The 19,181-nt window shown below is 36.4% G+C and overlaps 1 long non-coding RNA gene across 1 annotated transcript in view; it reads left to right on the top strand.

Moving 5' to 3' along the window:
* The window catches only part of LOC109548379 (uncharacterized), a 192,253-nt gene extending 175,252 nt beyond the window's left edge, over positions 1-17,001 (top strand). The window contains exon 13 of the long non-coding RNA XR_002174460.3: positions 16,633-17,001. This is a non-coding gene — a long non-coding RNA (uncharacterized lncRNA). The remainder of the gene's footprint in view (positions 1-16,632) is intronic.
* The last annotated feature ends 2,180 nt before the right edge of the window (positions 17,002-19,181 follow it).

Here is a 19,181-nt window from a genome sequence, read left to right as displayed (position 1 = left end):
ATACTTCTTGTGGAACATTTTCTATTCAAATCGTCTGTTGTGAACATCTTTCCATTTGAGCATATATGGATCTATCTCATTATTTTTTGTGGCATCTAATGGCAGGGTTTTCCATTTGTAAAGCTAAAATCATATATAGAGATTGTTTGATCTAATGCTGATAATGCTGATGAGGTGGAATTAGAGGAGAAAAAGAAGAAAGATAGTGATATTTGATATTATTTGATATTTGATTTGATATTTGATATTATTTGATATTATTTGATATATTTGATATTATTGATATTTGATATTATTATTCCATGGGCCAGGCTCTGTGATAAGCATTTCACAGGGAGTATCCCTTTTAATCCTCATAGCTTTAGGTGGGATGAGGTAGGCAATGTTATAACCATTTCACAGAGGAGGAAACTGAGGCATAATGAGGTTAAGAAACTTGCCCCAAATCACAGAGCAAGGAAGTGACAGGACCACACTATGATTCATTTCTTCCTGGATCCAGAGCTTGTGCTCGTAACCCTGGGATATATTGTCTCTCCAGGGTATGAGACTTTAAGTCTTGATGTATATTTCAAAGTTACTTTCTGAAATTTTAACACCGTATTAAAGTCCCAGCAATAGTGAAGAGTACCTGTTTCCCACACCTTCATCAACCCTGAGCTGGTTTAAACTCTGCCATCCTGACATGTAAATACTGTGTTGGTTTTTGAGGACCTCCAGAGCTATGAATTGGAACACAGACAGAAGCAAGAAAGATGCTAGACACTTCTGGGAAATGATACTTGCTTTGCAAGAATCTCTTGCATTCATACTGTCTGAGAGGAAGGACTTGGCACGATGATTAATTGTGTTTTTGCTACTCATTTGAAGCAAATTTCCTTTCCAGTGTCAGCATCAGCCAATCCTCAACCATTCACAATTATATTTTTGTTTGGAGGGTTTAGGGCAAAGAATGAGAAGAAGCATTTTCCTGGTTTCTAAAGGGTATTAATTATGAGTTATGAGAGTGGATATTGAAGGTAATGTGTTGCACTGTGCTATGACTTTGTACTGAAAGTCACATGAAAAAGGTATCAGCATGTTCTTTTGTTCCCTGTGTGTGTTTGGTATGGAGGCAGGTTCTAGAGGATAGGACCATGGCAAAGGTGCATCTAGCCAAGTCTGAGGGCAGTGTTGCATATAGCAGTTACTTATTGAGTACCTACTATATGCCAGATCCTATGCTAAGCACTAGAAATACAATGAGAACCAAAAGAACTACTGTCCCTATCCTCACAGAGTGTATAGTTTTCAGGAGAGATCAAAAAAATTAAATTATACAACTAAATATCGGCTGAGTCAAGGGACCACCTAGTACAGAATACTATAAGAACCTATGAATAGTCAGGAATGTCCTCCATGAGGAAATGATGTTTGAGTTAAGGTCTGAATGAAGATGAGTCATTAAAAACTTCTCTCTTGGGAAATATCACATTTGCCATCCTTAGGGGATCTAGTTGAAGACAGATCAGATAGTGCTGGTAGCCTTATTATCATTGTCCAGCAAGAGACAATGATTGCTGAGGTTCAGATGTTGGTGGTGAGGATGGAGAGGAGACACATTCAAGAAATGTTTAATAGAGAAAGTCAATATAGCTTACTGATAGCTTTGATTTGGATGGTAGGGGAAAGAGCAGTGTCAAAAATGAAGCTAGCTTCCTGGCTTGCATACTTGGTGGTGTCTTTCTTAGCTATGGGAGTCACTGGGATAACACTGAGTTTGGGGGAAGTGCATTATGAGTTTGGTTTTGGACAGATGGAACTCTCAGTGCCTTTGAGACATCATGAAGACAGGAATCTTATCTTTCTTATTCACTGTTGTATCCCTAGTGCCTAGAATATTGTCCTGCATTTTGATATGTACTAAGTTAATATTTTTTGAAGTAATTTCATGATGACATGTCTTTTCAATTATTTAAGTTATTTTACCTTTCTTAGTGGCATTTTAACATTTTATTCATGTAGATTTTACACAATTCTTAATGGCTCCTTTTTTCATAATGTTTCATCTGTTTTGTTGCTGTAGTTAACATCAAAAGCAACAGGATTCCCCCCCATGATATTCTCTAATAGGTTATTTTTTTCTATAAAATAATGTTTTTTATTTTTTAAATTAATGTAACCAGCTACTTCACTTCATTCTCAGATTTTTCTAGTGGATTTTTTAGTCAATTCTCTAGGTTCTTTTAGTTATAGATTTCATTATTTGAAAATAAAATAATTTTGCCTCTTTATTACTTCTTAAAAATACTTTAAAATATATATTATGTCATTTATTCCTTCTCATAACCCAAGTTCAAAAATTCTGATAAGCTCGTTTTCCTAGGTAAGCCAGCATGCAACTTCAAGGTAGAACAAAGTTATATTACATTTTGTTAATGGATTCCTCTAAAAAAGACAAGTTTTAAAACATTGTGTCTTTCAAAATTTAGTTATGACAACTCTTAAAGAAAGATTAAACATAAATGATGAGACTTTAAATCCTGTAAATGAAGTCAATGCCTGGAGGCATATTCATTCATTCATAAATACTTACTGAATACCTAGTATATACCAGGAACCATTTAGTGTACTCTAGTTTTTAACTACTGTAAAAAAAAGAAAGGTAAAAATCCCTGCCATGATGGAACTTACTTACATTCTAGTGAGGATTACAGACAATAACTAGGACAAATAAAGAGAACATATTGTTTGTTAGGTAGTGAAAGGTACCAAGGATAAAAATACAGTAAAGGAGGAAAATATAAGGTGTCATGGAGGGATGGTGAACTGTTAGATAGGACGTCTAGGGAAGGCCTCACTGAAAAGATCCAGTTTAGATAAGAGGAAAATGAGGGGCACATCATCTAGCCATCTGGGAGGTAATTCCAGGCAAAGGGGCAAATATAGCGCAATGGCAGGACAGTGTCTGGTTCATTTTAGGAACAGTGCTGTGGCCAGTATGCCTGGAGCAGAGAGATGGGGGAGTAATCAGAGAGTTCAGAGAGGTAATGCGTATGGAGGGGGGTGGAGTGGAGGCAGATTATGTAGGACCTTGTAGGTCATAGTAAGGACTTTGGCTTTTCCTCAGTAATACAAAAAGCCATAGGTGGGTTCAGATGGAAAGAATAACAGGATGTGGCTTATGACTAAGGAGGGTCACTCTACCTGCTCTGTTAAGACTGGACTGCTGATGGGAAAGGAGACATGTTAAGACCTATTTCAACAATCCACACAAGAGATAATGGTGGTTTGGGTGAAGTTTGTAGCAGTGGAGGTCATGAGAAGTTGTTGGATTAGGGACACGTTTTGAAGGTGTAATCAATAGGATTTCCTAATTGATTCGACACGGGGTGTGAGAGACATAGAGAAGCTGATGATGCACCAGAGTTTTGGTTTGAATAACTAAGGATAAAATGCCCTTAACTGAGTAGACAGTGGGAGGATTGCTAGTTTTATTTTGGAGGGGTTTAGTTATTAGGAGCTCCATAGTGCTATTTGAGCAGTAGGATTTTTAAGGATAGGCAGAGGGGTCTTACAGGGGGTGACCACTGCATTCGTTCTTCAGTTCTGACCCTTAAGGCTCCAACCATGGCAATGCACTGATGAATGTGTGGTATTCAGGCACTATCAGGCTGAAGAAAATTGGGGAGAAAGAAGATGAGGCCAGTCTCACACTGGGCAGGGGAAAGGGAAGAGAACCTGGCTGTTTGCTCCTGTGTTAAGAGATTTAACTGTATGTGCTTACCATGTGGTGTTTGTTAACCAAATTACAAAATGCATTATTATTCATAGATACACCCTTTATAAAGACCGAGATTTATATGCCATTTTATTTATTTAGCAAGTACTTATTAAGCATTTCATCTGTGGCAGTTTCTGTGCCAGGATTTGGGGCTACAGAGAAGTATAAGATTTGACCTTTACCCTGAAGCAGCTCACAATCTGGAGGGCAGATATACATAAATAAACAGTGAGAAGTATTATTACAGAAGGATGGTCCCAAGCCATGAGATAAGAGAACAAGGGATGATGAATTGTCAGGTGAGCTGGGCTGTGTATTTCTCCTTTGCTAATTAACTCTGGGATTCCATTTTATTGGTATTCTTATTTTTCCTTGTGAATCAGGGGTTTAACTATGAAGAGATTGCAGGGTAATGTATCATAAGACTCTTCATTGCCTGAGCTGAATTTCCTTCAGGACTTGCAAAATCTTGGGTCATGGGATTCCAACCTAATATTAAAAAAAAGTCCAAAGTTTCTGTTCCTTGTTTGTAATTCTCCTAAACACAATTATCTAACTTCTTCTCCAAGTGCCGTGACGAAGCAAAGTTTTTTCAATAGGGGTACCTATGTGCAGATTGAATGCGTTGTTCATTGTCTTCATTACCAGGTGCTTGAGAAGAAGCAAGACTAGTGATACTCAGGAGTGAGAAGTTCAAGGAGAATTCTTACTGGTGGTGGAGAGCTGAAGATACCTGTGTATTTTGTACTTTTATTGTTCATCCTTTTGAAAGGGCTCTTTGAGCACCATCATTCATTCCATGGTGTTTATTTTCACAGAAATTTCCTTTTCTGTTTTTGGTGGATACCAGCAGTCCAGTGAGGTTCAGTAGACTTGACTGTTGGTTGCCGTAGGATGATTACAACTTTCTCAGCTTCTGTAATAAGATATTACTTGAAAGAGACCATCCAGCTTTCTACCTTTAAATTTATGCAGATGTAGCAATTGCTTTGAATTCACTAAAAACAACTTGTACAATTGTCTTGTGAGCCTAGAATGGTCTCATCTTTGAATTATTTTCTTTTCAGGGTCTTTTTATTTCTATAGTTAAAAGATAGAGAAAGGAAGCAAAAAATGGGGAAAAATAAAATGATTAAGGGATAGTTGTTTATTTAGCTGTATGACAGTTGTTTTTTAAATGCCCAGTTCATATGGGAATCACTTTGCATGGTTGATTTGTGAGGACCAAGAATTAGGTTTGTGCCTGGAGTAGGTTAACAGGAGACTTCACCCCACTATGTGTTTAGGGAAGTGTGACTTTGCTTCAGTGCTCTACCACCCTTATGGAGCCCACACCCCTGCAACTACCAAGAATTATAGAAGTAGTGGCTTAATGTTCTTCCTATCCGAAGTTCTGCCCCTACCATATCCTCATCTGGCAGCTAGTCTGTGACTTCTGCTGTACTTTCCATTCAATCTACCTAGCCTGGCTAGAATCCCTTACTTAAGGTTTGTATGTGATTACTTCTAATGATATCATTTTGCACTGACAACAACTAAGCTTCTAAAACACTGAATAGGGCAGGAAAGGGCTAGATCAAGAAATCAGGTATTTTAAAATATGTAATAATATTCTTTTTTTCTGATTACTAGTGAACCTGGGGTATATTATAAACTAAACTGGGTCATGTTGCCCATGGATTGTTTTTACAATAAAGTTAATTTAAAATCTTCTACTTTTTATTTCCAATTTTTAATCTTAGATGTATTCAGCCTAGTTCAATAAACAATTATTAAGCCCTACTACGTGCCAGATGCTATGCTAAATGCTGAGCAACAAACATGACAGAGGCATGATACTGGCTCTTCAGGAGCTCATGCCCCAGTAGAGAACATTGGTGTGTAATAATAACAACTATTACAAAAGTCACCATGTTTTTTTAGACATCTACATTGTGCCAGACACTCTCCTTGAGATTTTTCATCCATTTAATCCTCACAATATGCATTCAAGGCATATATTTAATTTCCATATATAACAGATGAGAAAAGTGAGGTTCAGTGAGGTCTAGTCACTTGCTCCAGGTGACAGACAGGAAGTGGTAAACAAGGGTTTAATATTTGGATTATCACAATCCATGACCTGTGTTCGTACCGTTATGACACACTACTTATTTTCTGGTACGAGAAAACCCACACCTTTAAAGCAATGGGAAATGGGTTGATGTTCTCTCATGTCTACGTGTTGTCATTAATTAGGAATAAAATTCCTACAGAGTATTCTTATTGCATTTTGTTGTTATAATTTAAGAGGAAAAAAAATAAATTTGAGTTGCTCTTTTCTGGAAGAAACAAGACGTGAAGGTGAAATTTTTAGCAAGCATGTAAGATTTACAGGGAAGTCATATTCAGTAGACTACATTTAATTCAGTGGTGTTTGCCACTGTTCAGAATGCTTTGTACCTCCTTTTCGAAACTAGTTTTAGATTCATTTTAATTCCTCATAAAGAGTTCATTTTATTGTTTTTTATCAAAAAAGAAGAGTTGATCAATTTGTCAGTAGACGTGGCTCTGGATAAACTTTGGATGTTTGCAGAAACCAAGCCCACCTTTTAAAGAGGACAATTTGCCACAGTTGAAATTCAAAACAATATGAGAGAGGTTTTGATGGCAGCTCCACAGTCATTTCTTAAGCAATCAATAGAATCAATGTAAAGTTTTCCAAGGTCATTACTTGAAAGTGGACAATACTTATTGCTATGAGCTGTTATATTTTTAATGAATGATTACTTTATAGTTTCCTACCATACAGGTAGATTCACTGCAACAAAGTAACAATTTAAAGAGTTCTACTTAACTTGTGAATGTGTTTCTTTTAGCTTCACCTTTCCTAGTCCTTGTCCATGAAGAAGAGAATAGCCATTTCAGGCAGCACCTTCCAAAGGATCAAAATTCAGTTTTAAAAAAGAAACAGGGAGGCAGCAAGAGCGCTAACAAGAGATGGAAAGAGAGGGAGAGATCATCAAAATGAGGAAGTGATTCCTCTAGTTATCAGAAACAGGAGCAAAGTAACAATAGCTGAAATTCACCTCCCCATGGGGGAATGAATCATCAAAATAACCGGTGGAAAACAAGGTTGTGCAACCTTGACCAGCGTGTGTCACCGGCTGGTGGAATTTTTAGAAAGGCAGCAGTTTGGGTTCATCACTGCGGTTCATGATTGCACACACCTGTTTGGGGTATGGATTTTGCAACCCCCCAAAAAGGGGAAACTGAACTCACTGCTCCTCCCGAGCTGTGCAAAAAAGCAGAAAACCACAGCTGCTTGAGCAGTTAACAGATATCAGTAAAATACCCATGTTACATAATTAAGGATAACGTTCTTGAAGCATATGGGCCGGAGGTATTCTACTCTCATTAAAACTTTAGGTAGGAAACAATTTAGCATATTCTCACATTTCTAGGGTTGAATTCTATAATAAATGTTTGTAATTAGGCATGCTGTAAACATTTTATTAAATAATACATGAAGAAAATGGTTGATGAATTGTAGACGGCTCTGCATTTTGTGTACAATGACACGGAGACATCAAGAAGAGACATAAAAGATTTCTTCTCATTGGCTTGATAACTAGTCACTCTGGGCAGCTTAAGTAAGACTGGATGAGGTTTCATTCGTCAGAACAGCCTGTCTGTAATCTTAAAGAAGTAGCAATTGATGGCTCTGGTTTTTTTTCCTCCTTTTTTAAAAAAATACATTATATGTAGCCTGGTCTTCCTTGAACTGCTGCTCCTGAACAGAAAGAAGTGCTTTTGCCCAGAGCAATGGAAAAATCTCTTGCACTTTATTCTGGCAAGAATAGAGGTCGACTTGATAGGGGATAATAGGGCCGGATAGAGCCAAAAACACCTAAATCAACATTTGAAAACGTCTACCTTGGCCAACAGGTGCTGTTATTTATAGGTTGGAGAGGAATAAGGGAGGGAAGTCTCTTGAGAATCTCCAAGACAGGTGTTGGGTCCCTGGGGAAGTGGTAGGAAACATGCCCTTGAGATGATATTAGAAGCAGGAAAGAGATTCTTTCAGTTCTGCAGCCCTGTTTGATATTCAAGCCAGGTGATTAATGGTCAACAATTCTGATCTAAATGGAAAAGTGTGTGATCTATGGAAAATGAGCTTGTATGATCCCAGGACATCCTCAAGGGAAGAATGACAACTTTCTGAAGTCATTAAGGTCAACTAGGTATTTTGTTTTCTAATGCGCACAAATAAGAAATCTAGCAACAGAATAAACATGAAATTTGGAATGCCTTCTAGAACATACGTGGGGAAACTGGGCAAGGTTGACATAGATTTTACTGATTTGTCTGCTTAGTAGGTAAATGGGGTTGCCAGTCTGGCAGTTTGCAGTGACAATAAATCACCGCTAGACATTTTATTTAAAAATTGACACTGGCTTGCGGGATGTAAGGGATTGTCAATTTGCTTTTATTTGAGGCCAGGCACAATCATAACACACACAGGCCACCTGGAAACTTCAGCCCACATGCAGAAGCATGACTCAGGTCTCTATGGTTATATTTTTGTATGCTTGGAGAGTGGAGAGCTAAATCAGAGTCTCAGGATCCTGACCAGAAAGATCCTGGCAGACTGGCACAGCCTGGAGACATCCCTTTTGGAAACCAGTTTGGTTCTAGAATTATGATGTAGGAAGGATATCATAGATTTAATGTTGGACAGAAAATTTGGTGGTTTCCTCTTTTATTGGTGGTGGTAATGGGGGGGACCAGCAGAGCCCATGCAGAATAGACAACTTGTGCATTCCAAAAATCACTCTATTATTAAGGAACTGGGTAGCTCTCTATTTTTTTCAGCCTTATCTTGCTTCAAAGTTTACTTTTAAATTTTGTGGTAAATGGAGTCATAGTTTTCAGAAGAAATATACTGAAGTAAGGAATCATGGAACCGCTGTTCTCATGTAAGCAATGATAGATGTTCTTTCTTTGAAAATCAGTGTAATTAAAAGACGACAAAATGGAGAAAAAGGTTACATTGGACCCTTATAGCTACTCTAGTAGAAATGGTGGAGGTGAGTTTCCTTCCTTTCATTTGTTTCCTAATTCCCTGAATATTCTTCAGAGCTTCACAGTATTCCTGCACAAATTATTTTGATTTAAGTATGTTTAAGTATTCTGAAAATATGAAAGTTAGTGTACCAGGACAGTTATATTACAAATAAGCTGATTTACAAATTACTAGTCTTTCTTCTCTGTTTACATATGATATTTATCAATCTTAATTGTACTGCATATTTTGTACCATGCAAATTATTAGAAAGGATCTGGTTAAGATAGAGATGTATTGACTTAACTTTGGTCTCATGAATAATTCAATTTGTTCACTTTCTGGATATATCCAGTTTGCTGTTGATGCTGCAAATATTTGAATTGGATTCGACTTGTCCATCAGAGATTTCCCCCCTCTCTCATGGACTTTATATATGTAGTTTTGATGACACTATCTACCAAAAAGTAAGAAAAATATATACTTTGGTTTCTGCTTGGTAAAGTTATTCAAAGAGATACAAAATGTCAAGAGCAAACAAGGAAACCACACCAGTGATGTGCAGAAGCGGTTGGCAGTTTTCCTGTATTTGGGACATGGGAGTACTTAGACATTTGTGGCATTAATTACATATAAACAACTGAAGCATCAAATTTCTGACCTGATAGGATTTTTCTTTGTTTTAAAATATATAATATTATCTCCTTTACTAAATATTTACAAAAGTTGTGTTATAAATGCAATGGGATCTGTGTTCCTTAGACCACAGTGTCTTACAAACTGCCTGCTAGTAAATGACAACATTCATAAAATTAAAAAGAAAAAGAAAAGAAGAAAAATGAGAAATCCCCCAAAGCAGTCACTTTTATAAAAAGTCCCACAATTCTGCCAGTATCCAATGCCTGTATTAAATGTCATGCCAGTGAATCTTTACTCAAATAGATCAAGATGCAGCATATATAAGACTAAGGAAGAAATAAATTGTCAGCATTTCTTGGGTAGCCTCCAGAATGATGCAGGTAATTAGCAGGTGTTTATATTTTTTGTTTTGATTTGCCCACAGGTATTCATTTAACAGTATGTCTTGGAGACAGTCATGTAAAGATTTTCATCTTGGCATGTGTCTCTAACATTTGTTTGACTTTAATATGCATGTTAATTCAGAGTGAAATATTCTGAACTGGATTTTATCATACTTGAGGGCCCTAAAAGCTTAATATGTGAATATTTACAGCACCCTGGGTTTTCCAGCTAAGCTGTTAATTTCAGAGCAGTTAAACTTCGAGCTTTTACCTTTATTTTTTTCTCTTCCTGCTTGAGAGTTATTATGGGACATAAATTGTGTGTGTGTATATTGTGTGTGAAGATAGTGTTAACTCACTTTGGGGAGATCATAGTTCTAATCCTATTTTCACTATTTTGTTCAAAAAAATCCCTTTCTTCTTTCATCCTGAAGTTTTGAAGTGGATAACATGCTTTAAAAAATTAAGATATGAGACATATTAGAGATAAAAATAATTCAGGGGAAAATAATATATATATTTTAAAAGGTATCTTATTCTCCATGAAAATAAAATGTCATTAACGTTCATTGAGTTCTCTAAACATAAAAGGGCACATGCATGCACATACATTTTCTCACTTGCTCACTCGATAACTAGCAAAAATAGTCTCTGCGGGAAAGAGCTGTAAGACTGGTGCCAACTTCCCCAACATACCCAAGAATTTCTTTATTTAGAACCTCCCATGTGCTATTTTTTAAAATCTCTGGAATCTCAGGGATTTTCCCATCCCGCTACATGCTTGAGACGTTTCAGAGCATGGTAACCCCCTCTTGGAATCCTCTAACTCTTCTGTTTTATTTTTAAAGTGTGGGCAGCATTAGTGTACAGGGAAGTGACGGTTCCTATGACAAAGAAGGATGAGATTCCCAGTGTGTATAGCAATATCTCTGAAGAGCGTTGTTGGGTAGAGAAGCAAACACCATGAGCCACTGAGTCTTCTTTTAAGGGGCCCTTGAAAATCATGAGATTTTAAATCAAGTGCTCTCTGAGAAGGTGAGAAGAGCCATGCATGGCAACATCTATAGGACACCTTGTGTAATCCTTGAATGTTCATTAGGTAACAGTTGATCTGTGCCAAAAGCTCAAGATGTGATTCATGTCTAGTCTTCTCTTTTTCAAATTTTCTTAGATGTGGTGGACTTGAATTTTGGTAATGCATTTGCTTTCAACACAAGTATGGCAAATTGGCTCTTTTGGGACCAGACCGTGATAATCTCTGGCAGAATTATTCTAGTATTGTTCCCTTGCATTATATGGGTGAAACTATTAATGTATATTTAAAAAGCATATCATATTTGCATATGAAGTTTCTGATATAAACACACGACCTCCTTTGCAATAAAGCACAATGTGCAATTGCAGAAAACTCCTTTTCACTTATGAACGTCTCAGTCTGAGATTTACACAAACCACACTTTTGTTTGACTCCAAAATGTGGGTGCCAAATGAATCTACTGCACTAGGCTTATGAACACTACTGCAACTGTGCAGCTACTATTTCTCTGCTGGGAGAATTGTTTCGGCAGATAAACCATCTGGCTTGAAACACAGCCCTCTTTGAAAATATTCCCCATTATGTTAGGTCTGAAACAATGTGTACAGCTATGCTCCAGTGGAGGACATGTTAACAGAAATTCAATGTCAAACAATATCTGCTCTGTAATCTTTTGCTAAATGTAAAAAAGAGGTAATCAAAATGCAAGATTTTAATTCTTTAAAGAGTCGTTGTGAATGTGACATAAGATGAAGAAAATTCGGGAAAATATTTAATAAGGAACTATAATAAAAGAGTGTTGAACATACTGACTTTTTTCTTTAAGGATCACCCGTGGAAAATGTGGCTGCTTTTGTTATAAGCGTCATGAAGATGGCACATTAATGCTTTGTGTTCATTCATCTTCTTTTTATTATTTTTCTGTTTTACTATTTTTTTTCTGTTTTCAAATATGGATTTATGGTGGGTGAATTGTCGGAAGCCAGTATTTATAGCTAGAGATCCTGAGGTGAACTTGGGTGACTCAATGTGACTTATGAGTCAGGAACACTATGGAAAAACTAAACAAATGATATTGGGTGGAGAAAATTAGTATGCAGTGGGAATAGGTAATATCTATTACCAGCTAGAGGAAATTTGATAGAAGTTTTAAGAATCCAAGCCAACAGTGTTATTGTTATGGAAGAAAGCTAGACGGAAACAAGAGATTTTAAAAAAATGTATTATCGGTTCAATTCTATTTAGGGTGATATTAAAAGAGAAGACTTGAGTGAAGTTATGAGAAAGTTGTAAAAAAGTTAAGCTGTCTGAGTTTATGAGATCAGATAAATCTATGGTGGGTGTATCTGGGCCATTGGTGGGGGTGATTGTAGGAGCAGTCAGCATACTACTGAACTGAAGTGAAACTGAGCTAAGTCCTAGGAATTACTACAGTGTATGTGAAGTGAGAGAAAGTCTTAGGGAACAGAGCTAACTGGTCAATTGATGGGAAAGATTGATGCCATATGACGATGATAATTCCTATGAGGCTAAAAAGAAATGGTACATCGATAGGAAGCATTGACTTTTTTCCCCCTTCATCACAAAATTCCCTTGTACGTTAAAGATATTCAGTTAAAATTTTTTGTAATTAAATGGAATGTAGCTCTGGTTACTTTGTCCTTCCACTTTAGCTTCTTCCTTCCCCACTCTGGCTTTAGCTGTGCAAACAAACATGTCTCAACAAAAATCTCAACTTTTGATTTACAAAGAACTGTGCTGCTTACTTTTTCCCAGTACCTCTAAGGTGAGAAAACTAAAATCCATAGAGCTTAAGTTACTTTTTCATTTTATAATTGTATTGTACTGGTTAACTAGGAACTTGTATTAATCAAAGGCTTCCTTACACATGCTCTGCATCCAAGGTGATTTCTGAGTAATGGGTTCCAGTAAAGAGGTCTGGTGAAGCCACATGAATTGACCAAAGGACCTAGGAGGATCCTCAAGGATCTATGACCTGTTGTTAATAGGCAAACAGAGGTCTGTCACTAAGTGGAGGAAGGCTCTTTCGAGGGTTAGGATGGTGATTTCTCACAATCATCTTAGAAAATCTTACAACTGCCTACTATATGGCAGCCAATATCAGTGACCTACCAAAAACAGAACTGAGGAAAACTTTTGGTCAAGTCTGATTCTACCGTTGTTTCCTTGGGAAAGAGATAGGTTCCCTCTGTATGCTGGGGAATATACTATCCAGTCCTGAAAGTGCTGGGATTTTTCTCAGTCCATTCAGGGCCATTAGCTGTAGCAGTCACTCTATTAAGTTATATTGTGTCTATGTTTATGACTAGGAAGTGAACCCTGGATTATTTCTCTAGCAGGAAACGAACAATCAGCAGATTAATGTATTGGACTTCTATGAAGTCTTCTTTGGTAAAGGTTAATTAGCACTCTAATACTAAGGCCTGCTGCCCTGGGGAGAGTACTTAACACGTGAGCTTCTGTTTGCATTTCCCAACTTTTTTTTTTTCTCACCAATGACAGTCACACTGTCACGTGGTAAGGACAAATCTTTGTTGGAGAGAAATTGAGGCATTGTTAAACATTAACAGGCCATTTGATTTTGGGGGGAGGGTCTTTAATCTTTCTTTTGCAATTTTATAGATTATCTGTGGTGTCTGTATGTGTCTGTGTGCATGTGTGCATGTTAGATTGTCAAGGGTCTGACAAATTTTAAAAGTTCACCGGACACATTTAGATATAGATATAAGATGAATCTTTAATTTTTAAAAGACGAAATTCAAGTAATTTTCATTGGAAAACAGAATGTGACTTTAAAGATGATCAGAATTAGAGGAGATAGTTATTTGATGGTATATAAAATTGGACTTCTCAGTATTTTTGGTTAGCATTTTAAGTGAAGAATTTATGAACTGAAAAGACAATTATCCCAACAATCACAGTCCCCAGATGGGATTCTGAGGAAATCTGAGGAACTCTAGTCCCCACAGGGTTGGGTAAGGGGACAATGGTGAATGATTTACTTCCTTGTTGCCTTGTACAATTCTTCAGGTAGAGAGTTGTCTCCTGGCCCTTCTAAACTTGACAAAGAAAATTAATGCGACAGGTCCAGGTAGTTTCCTTCCGTGTCCTAGATGAAAAAAACACACCCCAGAAATCCAAAGCAGTCTTTTTAATTTAATGGTCATCACCATTTACCCAAGTAAATGAAGTAATAGTTGTGGTTCTAAAAAACATAAAACGAAAACCAGCCCACTGATTGCACTGAGGTGGGCAAGCAGCTGGTGCTCATGGCAGGTAAAGTAGATTAATAACAAGCCACTCCTAAGAAGGTTTAGGCTCTTACTGTCAGAGGGTAATAATTAATGATCAAACGTTAATGGAGATACTGGGCTGTTGATGTCATTAATTCAGCTCAGTGGAGCCAGTTCTGCCCAGGACCTGCCACAGCTGTCACTGAATTTGCTTAATTATTCCAGGGCCTTCAGGCTCTTTTTCTTTCATTTTTTCCTTTACCCTTCCCCCCCTCCCCCCACCCCACCCCTACTAACTCTAGGACATTATGTTTTCACTGACGCAGAATTATGAAGAGTATCCTGCTCCCTGGGCAGTGCCAGCCCCAAAATACGTGAACACCCAAAGGCAACAAAGGAGACCATAACTTTTTACTTAGATGAAAAGATGGAAAATGCTGAAGAAAGGCCCATCTTTAAATAGCCTGATTGTGCTGATATAATTTTGGGGTTCTTTAAGGATTTGGATGTCGAAAGCGAACTCTGAGCTGAGTAAAATGTCAAAGTGCTCACCCTCTCCCACAATCAAACAAAGAGAATATAGAAAAAGTGGCGCAAGAGTGTTGGTAAAACATAATGCCGTACAATCATTCTTCCAAGAGGGAACCAGAAAGTTAGCTTTGCTGGGCAAATTGAGGCAAGGAAAAACATGGTGAGGGAAATGCCACTATGATTAAAATTCAGTGGTAGGAGTATATGAATTTGCCTGCTGTGCTTTCAGAACCTTTTTGCATTTCCTTAGCTTTGTGTCTCTTTTATCTACTGCACCGCCTTGAGTTTAAGGAAAACCATTTTTCATAAATATCGTTTGAAGCTTTCTTCCACTGGCCTGTTGTAATAATCACCACATTTCTCACTACTGTTTCCTAATTGGAATGGGGTGTTAATTTGGGTTTTAAAAGACCCCCATCTTGCAAAATGTGTTAACTGAAGAAAACTAGTTCCTTGGCTTCTAAGTATACATTCTAGTTGAGATGGGTGTTATGATGTCAAACTAGGCCAATGTGTCTTGAGCCTCAAGGCTGGAATTCTGCTGGACTCCTCTCCCCACCGAAGCACTTAAAAAAATGTGAGGCGCTACAACAATTTCAAATCTTTCTCTTGGCTGCACATGGTGATTTGAAATAATTGAAGCTCTTCAAATTTTTATGTGCCATCAAATTTGGAAGTGATCGGTTCTGAGCATGTGCAGTATACTATGATTTAAAATTATTAGAGTCCCTCCAATTTATTGTAGGTGTCTCAACTTGAGAGTGATAGGGGAGCCTGGACTTTAGCAGTTCACAGTGTTTTAAAATGATCACTACATTCAGATGGTATAGAGGTAACTGGAATTCTGGGCACTTGTGTACATTTTTAAACTCATTGTTGAGATGACTTATTTTTTAGATTCAAAAGATATTATTAGGCCACCAGAAGAAGCATTTAAATACACCACTTAAAATGCACCATAACACAGTTTTTACTTTCATTGCCGTGAGTCCCCACTGATGACCTGAATTTGATCATTATCGTAAAGTCAAATGCCCAAATTTGGCAAAGAAAAGAACTGTTCTTTTCTAGCTCATGCGCAAAAAAGAAATGTATTCAGTAAAAAACACCTGATGTGCCATGGTGACAACACATAGAGTCTGTAGTCTATTTTTACAAATTATACTGCTTTTGCTTTAAACAACGGGAGCTTTTTGAACTGTTGCATAAATTACTACTTATTTTTTTAACTCTAAAGTGTATTAATTTGAGTTTATATTACAATGCAACAATTCTTATTTTTTTATATTTTATTGAAGTATAGTTGATTTACAACATTTTGTTAGTTTCTGCTGTACAGCAGAGTGATTCAGTTATACATATATATATATATATCCCTTTTCATATTCTTTTCCATTATGGTTTATCACAGGATATTGAATATAGTTCCCTGTGCTACATAGTAGGACCTTGTTGTTTATCCATCCTATATATACTGGTTTGTTTATTACTTCTAATACATGCTCAAATTTGTTTTTTGTTTAAGTATTTCAAATAAGGTACTTTTATAAAAGTATGTTTTACATGGTCAAATTTGTTTTCTATTTAAATATTTCAAATAAAGTGCTTTTATTAAAGTTTATTTAACTTGGATATTCATATTATATCATCTCTGAGATGAAATATGCGCATTAATTTTAAGCCCTTTGTTTTAGATATTTGGATACTGAACCAAATGCAAAGGTACATAATTATGAAATGCACAAGATGGAATCTTCAGATGACTTACTTGGTCACTTGACAGTCATTAAACATTCCTCAGATCTTTTCCCAAAGGATATTATCTAAGTGGGAACATTTAAACATTTGTTGAATGCCCTGATGCCAAGATTCTAAGATGTAAGGTAGATTTATGGTTCAAAAGTTAATAATATATAAGAAGAAATCTAGTCATTAAGAAGTCAGCTAAAATTCTTAACATGTTTTATTTGTACCTTTGAAAGCCACGTGGATGCTCTTTGACTTGATTTAAACGAAAGTGACAAAGGTGAAATTCCAGCATATTCCTCAGTCACTTCCCTTCCTCAGCAAATGTTTTCCTTTTGATAAAAGTTAGGGTAAGTTGATTATGAATTTGATTTTTTAAAACGAAAACCTAGAGTTGATATTTGAAATATCCTGGCACATGAAAACTTTCTGATCTTATAAGCTAGCTTTACGAATCTCCATATTTTTATTACAGCAGAAATTTAACAGGATTAGAAATAGAAAATTCTAATAATAGAAAATACGTTGTATTTGGGATTTCTGTAACCCTAGGGATTTAGGGTCCTGAACTATGTAAAGTCCTACATTTGGTATAGTAGTCAACTTTTGCCCTCAAATTATTATTAGTTTCTAAAGTTTGAAAAATTTTCTTATGTTTATATATTTTTAGCCCCCACTATTACATTGCTCTTTGGTGCTTACTATTGATAGGCAGAAAAAAGCTAAGAAAAGTTTGTTCAGTTATTTGTGGCTGGGCTAAATTAAGAATATATCAGTGGACTAGTATTATGCTATTAAAGAATTGAATTAAGCGCTATTTAGCTCACAGGTAGAATGAGCACAATTATATCAAATTAGCCTATGTTGAGTACATATGAGTGCCTAGAAATTGCCTAGTTCCAGAGCACAGCTATACCAAAATAAAGTTCTTGCTTTTAGCTATACTAGTTTTGGAGTCCTTAGGAACGGGAAAGTTTATTTAGAAAGACTGAAGTGCTATTTGTGCTTAAACTCTAAATCTTTCAGTAAAACAATTCAAATAAACATCTGATATGTATTGATACACCTTTTAAAATAAAGAGTGCTATTATTCCATGTTTTACTATTGCCTGCAGGGACAGCTGGTATTGTTTTGGAAACAATAAGGATATTAGTTACCATTTAAAAAATAACACACAGAATATACAACTCTTGACCTTGAGAGGTTTGAAGGGAGATTTCTCAGGTTAAAACTCACTGACCTTTTCAATTGTTTTGCATTTTTAGAGAAAGATCAATTCAGTAAATACTTTTCTATTACATACAAAATAAATCCCAGGAGAAAAAAGGGATAATTTAAGAAATATGACCATGAAAACTTGAGTTATGATATAAATTATACATATATGCTCTGTAGGTGTAACAGAACTTTTAAAGAAAGTCTAAGGGAAATAAATGATCAATATATTTGACCTCATAAAAATGAAAATAAATAGCTACCTCTGTACATCAAAAATATGAAAATTGAAAATATAACAAATAAGGAATATTTCTATAGGTATCACAGATGAGATAATATCTGTCATACAAAAAGGTTTCACCCAAGTTTATGAAAAAAAATTAAATCCTCCATAGTTATAGAGGAAAGGGTAAAAAAACAGTGAAAATAAATTATAAGTGGTTAACAAATTTATGAAAATGAAATTTGATGAAGTAGATTATATTTAATATATCATCAAATATAATAAGTAGATTTAAATTAATATAGTTATAAGAGAAAATATCCTAATTATGAACTGCAAACATTAAAAAATCTCATTCATTCATTCAATAAATGTTTTTGAGTATCTGCAGGGCACTATAGCAACTCCTAGAGATACAGTGATAAACAAGACATTAACAGTCCAGTCTGGAGAGGCTTGCAATCTTGAATGGATTATAGAAAGTAAACAGGCACACACAGGGTGGTGTGACAATCACTTTGCTGTCTAAAGAGCAGGACCATGGACTTGGGGAACCAGGGGAATCTTCTCAAGGGAGTGAGGCTCAGGTTCAAAAGGGTAGTGTAATTCTCCTCTCTTTGCTTTTTCTCAAAATTCTCATTCAAATCCTTCAGCAAACCTCTGATTTCTACCCTCAAAATACACTGAGAATCTGACTACCCTCCTCCATTTCTATCACTCTAGACTAAACTTCCATCAATCATTTCCTAGAATATTGTAATTACTTCCCAATCGCTCTACCTACTTCCATTCTTCCACAGTATGTTCTGTTTTCCACCCGGCATCCAGGTACTTCCAACCTGTGCTACCCACAGCCCTGCAGAGTTTCACATCTCGTTCAGAATAAGACCCAAAGCCTCTATGACCTTCCAGATTTACATGAGCTGCCCCAGGAGCCTGTCTGATCTTAACTCCTCTACTTTTTGCCTCACTGCCCGAACATCAGCCCTTCCATCCTTCTCTTCCACAAACACACTGAGTGTTTTTGTCCATCACCTCATGAGCTTTGCACTTGCTATCCTAGACATGTTTTCCTCTTATATAAAAGTAGAACACTGCTTTCTCACTTCATTCAGGGTTCCGCCCAATGATCATATTATCAAGAATTCTTCCTTGACCTCCTATTTAAGATGGCAGTCTCTGTCTCATGTATGCCTTTACCTTACTTAACTTTTCTTCGTATCATTTATCACTTCTTGATATATTTCTTTTTTATTATCTGTGTCCTCACCAGAATGTAAGATTATTGAAGTCATGGACTGTATCAGTCAAGGCTCAGCCAAAGAAGAAAAACAAGTAGGACA

The sequence above is a fragment of the Tursiops truncatus genome, chromosome 7 (assembly GCF_011762595.2).
Source record: "Tursiops truncatus isolate mTurTru1 chromosome 7, mTurTru1.mat.Y, whole genome shotgun sequence".
Taxonomy (NCBI): domain Eukaryota; kingdom Metazoa; phylum Chordata; class Mammalia; order Artiodactyla; family Delphinidae; genus Tursiops; species Tursiops truncatus.
Note: the sequence above shows the minus strand (reverse complement) of the source record. Positions and strands in the feature narration are given on the sequence as shown.